Here is an 11,016-nt window from a genome sequence, read left to right as displayed (position 1 = left end):
TCAGCTGATCAAAATCAATCTAATGCACCCGGCCCGAACATGCCTGATATCCACATCATGATTTTGGCTCGTGAAACTCTAGAATTTAGTGCTTCTTTCCTTTGCTACCCAGACGTTGAAACACGTTTAATACGTATTTATTCGCTGCATATTCGAACTTCTCGCCGTGTTTGCTTGTTTGTTTGTGTGTGTGTGTGTGTGTGTGTGTGTGTGTGTGTGTGTGTGTGTGTGTGTGTGTGTGTGTGTGTGTGTGTGTGTGTGCGCGTGCGTGCGTCCGTGCGTGCGTGCGTAACTGCTATAAAACTTTGATGCAATAGCTTTTGTAGCACGGTTTCATTTAATTGAAACAGTGGTGACGATCTTATGATGCTAAAAATTATCATGCAACAAAGGTAAATGTGAGTTCACTTCAAAGTTGTAGTTTTTTTTTTTTTTTTTGTCCACAAACTGCATACGAGCATAACCTCATCCTCCTGTGATACTTGCTTTGTCTAATGTGGTGTGGTGCTAGTACCTAATAGTAAACACAACACCGGCTAGTAATAATGGCAGTAAACATACTGCTCAAACGCTGTGTTTCATGGATATTGGATGCCTTTGTTATACCAGCCGTGGTTCAGTTCGTTATTATTTTCAACACAAAGATAGTCTACAGTGATGTTGTGGGCAGTGGACAAAAATCCTTTAAAATGGACTTGGAAGAAGCGTTACGCTGCGAAGCCCAAGGACGCGGGTTCTATTCCTGACCCCGGCAGCTGCATATAGAAGGGGGCGAGATACAGAAACTCCCATGCCCTCTGATTTGTGCACGTTGAAGAACTCCAGGTAGTTGAAATTAATCCGTGATCTCCCACTATGTAGCACCGCTTAATCGCATTGTGCTTTTCGCTCATAAATCTCTAGCAATTATTGCTTCGTCATTATACCTCGAAACACTCGCTGTATCCTATTTGAATTCTATTCGCCATAGTCTGCAATGAATATTTAGCACTTTTTACAGCAGGGTGCCTCATTTGACATTCTTTTACAATGCACCTTAATTGTCCCAATTTCGTGCCATAATCAGCTGTTGTTTTTAATATGTATATAAGTCACTTCAGCACTGTTCCTTTTTGTTTGACCGCTTCTCATCACCTCGATTGTTTGAGGTGATGTTTGTGCTGCACAGTTTGCCCGAGTTTGCTCCCAACCCTCTATACTGGTCAACGCTGACTGGTGGGTTGTCCTTCCAGACAAACGGAAAAACGAGACCTTTGCCTGTTGATATAGATCTAAAGAAAAAATGGCACATTAGGCCTTTAGAATAGCTGCACCTTCGTGCAGCTGTTCTGAAGCCAGGCACTAGAAGGGCACGCTCACAATGATGCGACAGAAAGAAGGCAGTGAAGGCAAGCCTAGTCTTGTCGTACATTCGCCATATTTCGTGTAGCTGTATACACATTTTGCCGTTTTCTTCGTTAAACTAATAATAACATTTGGCGTTTAACATCCCAAAACCACGATATGATTGAGAGACGCCGTAGTAGAGGGCTCTGCAAATTTCGACTACCTGGGGTTCTTTAACGTGCAGCTAAATCTAAGTACACGGGCCTCAAACATTTTCGCCTCCAACGAAAATGCAGCCGCCGAGGCCGGGACTCGATCCCACGACCTACAGGTCTTCGTTAAATACTGCTAGTCTAGTGGTTATGGTGCTCTACTGCTGACCCGCAGGTTGCGGGATCGAATCCTGGCCGCCGCGGCCGCATTTTCGATGGAGGCGAAAATGGTTTAGACCCGTGTGCTTAGATTTAGGTGCACGTTAAAGAACTCCAGGTGGTCAAAACTTCCGAAGCCCTCCACTACGGCGTCTCTCATAATCTTATCGTGGTTTTGGGACATCAAACCCCAACAATTATTATTATTATTAAAATACTGCTGCCATGCTATACAGGGTGATTTTTTTTCAGACAGTACATATCTTTTATAAAAAAACTCTATGACAGTCACGCTCCAGTAGTACTCTAGTTCGAGGCGGAAATATTCTGCCGCAACAAAAAATGCGTTGACGGGACTAATTAACAAAAACCGTTAACTAATTTTTATTTATTGACTTGAGGGCAGTTGTTTATATTAGAAATTTGTAGTGCGTGCCGCTTTATGGTATACCCATTTTTCAGAAATCATGAAAGTTTTACGTAACTCGAGATATTTATTGTGAAATTTTAAGGGCTAAATCAAAACTGATCGTGTCCGGCACACAGAAAACGCGGTTTTTCTGTTACGTCAGACCGGAGCTGCCCGCGACATGGGAGTGACGAAATTTGAATGAAGGCGCGTCGTGGTCGTACCTTTTCGTGAAAACTGGCAAGTCGTCTAACTTGCGTCAGCGGATCGCCTTACCTTTGCATGTGGCGTTTGGTGCTCATTTGTTTCTTACGAGACGCGCGCATCCGAAACGGCAGTAATATCAACCTTTTCTTTCTATGTTTACAGATAAGTACCACACATCGCACCCAAATAATAAGCTGTTTACTTGTGTATTTCTGAATGCTTGCAGATTTTCCTGATCACATTCTGCTTCTGCCCACCTTCATTAAACTATCATCACCTTCTTTTCACGTGTAGCTCCGAGCTTACGTAACAGAGAAGCGATGTTTCCTGCACGTCAGGCGCTATCAGTTTCGATTTCGTCCTTGAAATTCAAGGATGAATATCACGAATTACGTGTAACTTTTGCGATTAAAAAAAATGTGTATGCCATAAATTGGCACGCGATACAACTTTCTAATATAAACAACTACCTCCAGGTCAGGAATTAAAAGTTAATTAATGAGTTTTTGTTAATTAATCTCTTCATTGCCATTTTAGTTGCAGCAAACTATTTCCTTCTTGACATAGAGTGTGTGCGCGAAAACATCTTGAGCGTGACTATTATACAATTTTGATAAGAAATATGCGTTCTCTAAAAAAACATCCTTCTAATTGTACGGAGGTCATGCAGCGGAAACAGTTGCAGCTGGCTAATACCTCTGTCACACGGCCACCACCGAACTCCATTTCACTCCGTTCGGCATTTAACTACCTGATGGAGCATTACGAGAATGGAGTTGTGGCCGTGCTACACGGCTTGGTGCAAGCTTTCGACGGTTGCCGCATGGGGCAGAAACAGCGCTGCTGCGCTCGTCGAAACGTCCAATTTTTGCCGGTGCAGTCGCCTTTAAAGCAACAAAAACGTGTTTTTTGTGTGTTGATGAAGTGCTCGGAATCACCATTGCTGTCACAGTGCTTGTGCGTGCGCCTCACACGTGCAGAAACATGTTTCTGCACGTGTGAGGCGCGACGCCAGCGACGCTTCACAGCGGCGGCTTGGTGAGGCGTTGGTGTGGAGAGTATACAAGCGCTGATGTCCGAAAAAATACAACTAAAACTTACACTACGGGGCGTGAAATGCTACGCAGAAAAGAGCATATAGTTTTTAAAATTATAATTGAGCTCATTAGGACGATTTTGCTAGTGCGGTTTTCAGCGTAGCAGTAGCTGGCTGGGAACGAGAGTACTCCATCGAGCCGAAATGGTCGTTACCGAACTTCCTCCACCAAAAGCTCCATTTAACTACCTCAGCGAAATGGTGACCGTGTGACATGAACCCCATCTCCCTCGAGGAAAAGGCGAGGGAGTTAAACGGAGTTCACGGGTGCCCGTGTGACAGGGGTATAAGGGAGTAACAGACCCTCAAAGTACAGCAAAGTTAATGAGTATCCCTGGTTTTGTTCATTGCCATGACACTTCATGGAATCTGGTGTGTGAGCGCTGCCCTTGTCAGATTAAAAGGTGATCGATCTGTCTGTCATCATGTGTTTATTTTGTGCACTTGACTATTTCAGGTTGCTTCAAGACTGCACATTGAAGCTCTACAGCTGCATTTGACCAGGAAGCCTCCTTGGAAACTTCGTGTCTCGAGGTAGTCAAGACGTGTCCAAGAATTCGGAATAGCCACGCTTAAGGTCTGGCCGTGAGTGGTCTCGAATCAGTGCAACCTGCTGTCCTTTTCGCCAGAATGCCACCTGACCCTGACATGGTCTGGGAACACGACACTGCCAAGCTCATGCACGCAAGCTGTGTCACCTATTGGGGTCCTGTATCTCAGATGACTACATGAGAATCCTGTACTACATGAGAACTACACATGTTGCATGTTTTGCGCTGTATGCCACATAAAATATGTAATGGATGTCGCAAAGAAGTGCTTGATGGCTGGCCATTGATTCCTATTCATAAAAACTGACTGCTGGCTATGCTAATGTTTATGCCAGGTCTAGTATATTGCCGCATTTGACAGTAATGAACGATGTTAGCGAAACTATAGCTTTTCATATCTCACTCATTCTGACAGTAATGTGTCTCGCTGTATTTCTGGACGGTGTTTCTGTATTTCAGTTCTGTACAGAACTCTCCATACCACCGCTAAATATATATATTTATATATATCATACCTTATATATATAAGGTACTTGACACACGACGTACGTTTTAGCATTAGCATAGTGCTAAAACGTACGTCGTGTGTCAACTGCCTTCCTACAGTATCAGGACCTTCGTGATCTTTCTGTAGCTCTTATATTTAAGGGTCATTCCATGCCAAGTGTCGCAGACGTGGCGCTCGCACATCGCAGCTTTTGCTGATAAAATTTGTGCCTTTTTCCTGTGCCACATGGAGTATTGTAACAAAACATTCTTGCTCGAAAAATTTTTGACGGTCCTGGCACCCCCTCGAATTTCGCTTCTATTTATTAAACTGTACCTAATAGAAAAATGTGTATAAAATCTACTTTTGTGTGTTGAGCTTCTAAACTGCGCTTGCGCTATCGCAGAGGTTCTGTTTAGTTGTCCCATTCATTATTTCCGAATTTTTGTGTTTCACTACCAGCTACGTAGCTTCAAAAACTACAAAAATCTTCAAAGTTCATGAATTTTTCTTGAGCTATCTGGAACTCACCCTAACCAATATTAATAATAGCCTGATTTCCAGGAAAGTGTATTTTAGTACAGAAATGTTTAGGGGTAAAATAGACTTCAGATCTTTCCGAAAAAAATTGTGAAATTAGAGAAAATGTACGATTTGTTGCATGTTTGACCATATTTTTCATACTGATGCGGTCAAAGTAAAAATCCTCGTCATGCGGCGTTTGATGAAAGACTTCATCGTTAAGTAATGAAAAAAGTCTTATCAAATCATTTTTTTGTTTTAAGGAAGAAAATAATTTTTGAATTTGGCCCTCCGAACGCGCAGTGCATTTCATTTTGTTGCCACTTCGCCGCAAAGCACGTGGTAGCCCTTGCAGCTGACACTCGTCACAGGCAACGGCCAGATGCGAGATGTATGTCAGTGGCTCGTGAGTGGTCGAAAGTCTTGTCACGTTGATGTCAGGGCGACGAGTAATGAATTGGCGTTACATTGTGAGCTTGCTTGGCGGGCCCAATGGGAAGTATGGACGCCCGAGAGCAGCCTATGGCGTCGTTGGCACAATGTGCTAGAGGCCGTCTGTACAACATGTATACCCTGAGAAAGAAGTGTGTACAGTGTGCATTATTTCTTTCAGTATGTGTATGCTAGTTGTGCAGACGTCCCTCTAGGACATTGTGCCAACGACTCCACATGCTGCTCTCGGGCGTCCATATTTCCCATTGGGCCCGCCTAGCAAATGCTCATTGTAACGCAAATTCATTACTCGTCGCCCTGACAGCGCGACAAGACTTTCGACCACTCACAAGCCGCTGACATACATCTCGCATCTGGCCGCTGCCTGTGACGAGTGTCAGCTGTAAGGGCGGCCACGTGCTTTGCGGCGAAGTGGCAGCAAAATGAAATGCACTGCGCGATCGGAGGGCCAAATTCAAAAATTTTTTTCTTCCTTAAAACAAAAAAATGATTTGATTAGACTTTCTTCATTACTTAACGATGAAGTCTTCTATCAAACGCCACATGATGAGGATTTTTACTTTGACCGCATCAGTATGAAAAATACGGTCAAACATGTGACAAATCGTACATTTTCTCAAATATCACAATTTTTTCGGAAAGATTTGAAGTCTATTTTACCCCTAAACATTTCTGTACTAAAATACACTTTCCTGGAAATCAGGCTATGATTAATATTGGTTAGGGTGAGTTGCAAATAGCTCAAGAAAAATTCACGAACATTGAAGATTTTTGTAGTTTTGAAGCTACGTAGCTGGTAGTGAAACACAAAAAAAAAATCGGAAATAATGAATGGGACAACTAAACAGAACCTCTGTGATAGCGCAAGCGCGGTTTCGTAGCTCAACACACAAAAATAGATTTTATACACATTTTTCTATTAGGTACAGTTTAATAAATAGAAGCGAATTTCGAGGGGGTGCCATGATTGTCAAAATTTTTTTCGACCAAAAGTGTTTTGCCACAATACTCCATTTGGCACAGGAAAAAGGCACAAATTTTATCAGCAAAATCTGTGATGTGCGAGCGCCACGTCTGGGACACTTGGCATGGAATGACACACACACACACACACACACACACGCACATATATATATATATATATATTGAGAGAGCGTAGGCATGGGCAAGTTGGTTATTCATGTTTGACTTTTTGAGCGCGCAAAAGAACAGGGATGAAAAACGACGCGGACACAGCGCTGACTTCCAACATATGCTTTATTTTCTACAGTGGTACATATATATATAGACAACAAAAAGCAACGCACGCAGGCGCATTGTACAGGAAGGCTTTATGTAAAACCACAAATAAGTATGCATGATAAGCAATCATACAACCTGATACCGGATTTTTTTCTTCTTTAAGAGATCAAGCGGTCATTCCTGACTACCACTATCGTCTAGTCACCCTGTGGGCCTTGCTTAGAAAGTCTAGTTCTTTTTGGATAGGTCAATTGAAGGTGCACTAATGCACATGTCTCCCAAACTTGCAATCTTCGCCGCTTCAGTTATCTCGCGTGTTGTTTGTGCCTGGCTCCTTCCTGTCGCAGTGCACTGCGAATACATGTGATCGCACCCACACTTCCTGCAGTGGAAAGCCACATGTCCCACACCTCCAGTTCGCACGTTATTTGCGTGCTCACGCAGCCTGTCATTGGCACACCGTCCCGTCTGCCCTATGTATTTCTTGCCACAGGACAGCAGTAACTCATAAACGATGCTGTTCTCACATTTAACAAAGCTTTCTTTGTGCTTTTCTTGGCACCTGGGTTTTTCAGAACCACTGTAGGAGGCCTTGCACAGATTATAAAGCTTGCTTGGTGCTGAAAGGACGACTCTTATGTTGGCGTTGTTCCCTATCTTTTTCAGCCTATGTGAGACATCGTGAAGGTACGGTATGACAGCGCATTTCTGCTTGACAGGCTCCGTTTCTGGTGAAGCCTGCTCCTCACCCTCGCGAGCATGTTTGACAGTCTTGAGAAGACCCTCCACCACAGATGTGACGACATACTGAGGAAACCCCGCCTTTTTCACGCGGTCAGCTTGCGCCTGGAAACTACACGAACAATTGTGAGGACATGAGCGGCGAAGCGCATTCATTAGGGTTAATTTTGCAAAACCCTTTTAACTTGCTTGGAGTGGCCCGAAGAAAACGGCAGAAGCGGCTGATTGGCCCTAGGCTCGTACGACCAGCAGACCTGGTCTCGCTCGAAGAACATTCGTATGTCAAGAAAACGCAAGGCGTTGTTTTGCGGCATTTCATGCGTGACTGCGAGCGGTTGCAGGAAACGCGTGAACAGATGAAGTACGTTTGAAGAATCATTGCCAAATTCGCCTGGACTTGATTCTAGAAAGACAACGTAGTCGTCTACATATCTAAACACCTTCTTTACATTTGTGCCTGTTACTAGAAACTAGAAACAGAGCTAACAGGCACAAATGTAAAGAAGGTGGTTTAGATATGTAGACGACTACATTGTCTTTCTAGAATCAAGTCCAGGCGAATTTGGCAATGATTCTTCAAACGTACTTCATCTGTTCACGCGTTTCCTGCAACCGCTCGCAGTCACGCATGAAATGCCACAAAACAACGCCTTGCGTTTTCTTGACATACGAATGTTCTTCGAGCGAGACCGGGTCTGCTGGTCGTACGAGCCTAGGGCCAATAAGCCGCTTCTGCCGTTTTCTTCGGCCCACTCCAAGCTAGTTAAAAGGGGTATTGCAAAATTAACCCTAATGAATGCGCTTCGCCGCTCATGTCCTCACAAGTGTTCGTGTAGTTTTGCAGGCGCAAGCTGACCGCCTGAAAAAGGCGGGGTTTCCTCAGTATGTCGTCACATCTGTGGCGGAGGGTCTTCTCAAGACTGTCAAACATGCTCGCGAGGGTGAGGAGCAGGCTTCACCAGAAACGGAGCCTGTCAAGCAGAAATGCGCCGTCATACCGTACCTTCATGATGTCTCACATAGGCTGAAAAAGATGGGAACAACGCCAACGTAAGAGTCGTCCTTTCAGCACCAAACAAGCTTTATAATCTGTGCAAGGCCTCCTACAGTGGTTCTGAAAAACCCAGGTGCCAAAAAAAGCACAAAGAAAGCTTTGTTAAATGTAAGAACAACATCGTTTATGAGTTACTGCTGTCCTGTCGCAAGAAATACATAGGGCAGACGGGACGGTGTGCCAATGACAGGCTGCGTGAGCACGCAAATAACGTGCGAACTGGAGGTGTGGGACATGTGGCTTTCCACTGCAGGAAGTGTGGGTGCGATCCCATGTATTGCAACAGGAAGGAGCCAGGCACAAACAACACGTGAGATAATTGAAGCGGCGAAGATTGCAAGTTTGGGAGACATGTGCGTTAGTGCACCTTCAATTCACCTATCCAAAAAGAACTACACTTTCTAAGCAAGGCCCACAGGGTGACTAGACGATAGTGGTAGTCAGGAATGACCGCTTGATCTCTTAAAGAAGAAAAAAATCCGGTATCAGGTTGTTTGATTGCTTATCATGCATACTTATTTGTGGTTTTACATGAAGCCTTCCTGTACAATGCGCCTGCGTGCGTTGCTTTTTGTTGTCTATATATATATATATATGTACCACTGTAGAAAATAAAGCATATGTTGGAAGTCAGCGCTGTGTCCGCGTCGTTTTTCGTCCCTGTTCTTTTGCGCGCTCAAAAATGTCACACACACACACACACACATATATATATATATATATATATAAAATGCTTAACAATTGTGGTGACGTGGCTAAGGACTACGCATTATTCGCAGGATGTTGTGCCTATAGTTTAGGTGCTTGCTGATAAAACAGTAGGTTGTCATTACAATGTGAACATGTATGAAATGGCATGAAGTGTTTAAAACCGATTCAAAGAATAATTTTACGAATCCCAGAAATTTCAGTTTGTTTATAGGATGAAGGCATGCAGACGTGAAAGAGAAGACACAGACAAACAAACGCTAGCGTTTGAGCTGTCCGCATCTCTTCTGTTTCGGTGTTGCATGGCTTACTTTCTTCTAGAATCAACATTTTTTGTTGTTTTACGCGAGCGGAAATTGTTCTGAGACTCATCTATATAAACTTCGAGTAGTATTTTATTTCCCCCAGAGGAATCGAGTGCAGCACTGTAAAGTTGCTACAAAAACTTGTTGCGGCTGTCATGCATCCACCACAGTGTTCCTGTTTGAGTAAACCCGGTGGAAGTGCCTTGTTGAGTAACAAGAGGTAGCGGCACCAACTTTCGTCGATTGTCAGATAAAAACCCTAATGATGTTCGCTCTGATTTGAAGTTCTTTTGAAATTCTTGATCAATCTCTATAAAACTTGTTTAGTTTATGTGTATTTGTACGCTGATTTTGAAAATGCAAATATTTTTCTACTATTGTATGTCGTGTTAAGTATATCAAACATTTCATGTGCCATGTTAGGCCTGCACGAGTTACAAAGTAAGCATATCACAATAATATGAAATGGGAACTGTATGCAACATAACCAGAATGCATGTCCTAAACCCACTTAACAATAGTCATAGTATGCTGAACATTGACCAGTAAGTGTATGTCTAGCTGGTGATTCGCTCACGAGAGTTCAATATTACGTAACTTTTAACTCAAATGGGTTTAAAACGCGAGTTCGTATGTGGGCTAGTGGGTTCATGAACATTATGCCAGAACAGCGCAGTAAACTCCTTTAAAACTATTGCATACAGTTTTTATCCCCTAACTATAGCGATATGTCGATTTACTTTGTAACTCCAAGTTTGGAAAGGCTTGCTCATCAAGACACATGAAATTTTTATGTGTAAAAACTGTGTTTTCTTCCAGATAATTGCATATTTGAAATCGCCACATAAGTAAACCTAAACTCAGCAAGTTTCATCAATATCGACCAAGAAGAAAAATAAACGCATTATTTGTTGCAGAGTGTCTCATTGAGTACCACGAAGTGGTCACACTGACTCTTGCCAGGGGAGTCATGTACACCACTGTCCTTAAGGACAACGGAGTCAAAGGAACGCTCCAGTGGGGGTCAGCGTTACCATGGCAAAGGGGCACCCTGACTACCTAGAGGTACTAGCGGGAAATAAAAGGTAGTCATGTAGACTCCTGCGTTGGGAGTAACGTAGACTCTCTGCTTGTGAAGAAGGGAGTCGTTGGTCTGAAGAACGAAGGGAGTCGTTTGACACCCCAAATTGTGAAGAAGGGAGTCGTTGGTCTGAAGAACGAAGGGAGTCGTTTGACACCCCAAAAGGTCATCATATGTGTAGCGAGGCGATTACCACCCAAAGGTAGTCAGTACAGACACCCTTTTTTTTTAGAGTGTAAGGAGAGCTGTGCTAGTTAGTATGAATGCATTGTAGAATAGAGCGTGATACACACACAGGCTAGACAGACGAAACAAGCGCCAGCATTGAACAAAAAGAAAAATGGGACACTGAAATACAGAACACAGCGCTGACGATCAACTGTCAGCGATGGTCAGCGCCGTGTCCTGATGGGTTCAATGTCCTCCAATTTTTTGCAAAATGTTGGTGTTTTTTTTCGTTTTT

Source organism: Rhipicephalus sanguineus, chromosome 8 (genome assembly GCF_013339695.2).
Source record: "Rhipicephalus sanguineus isolate Rsan-2018 chromosome 8, BIME_Rsan_1.4, whole genome shotgun sequence".
NCBI lineage: Eukaryota > Metazoa > Arthropoda > Arachnida > Ixodida > Ixodidae > Rhipicephalus > Rhipicephalus sanguineus.
Note: the sequence above shows the minus strand (reverse complement) of the source record.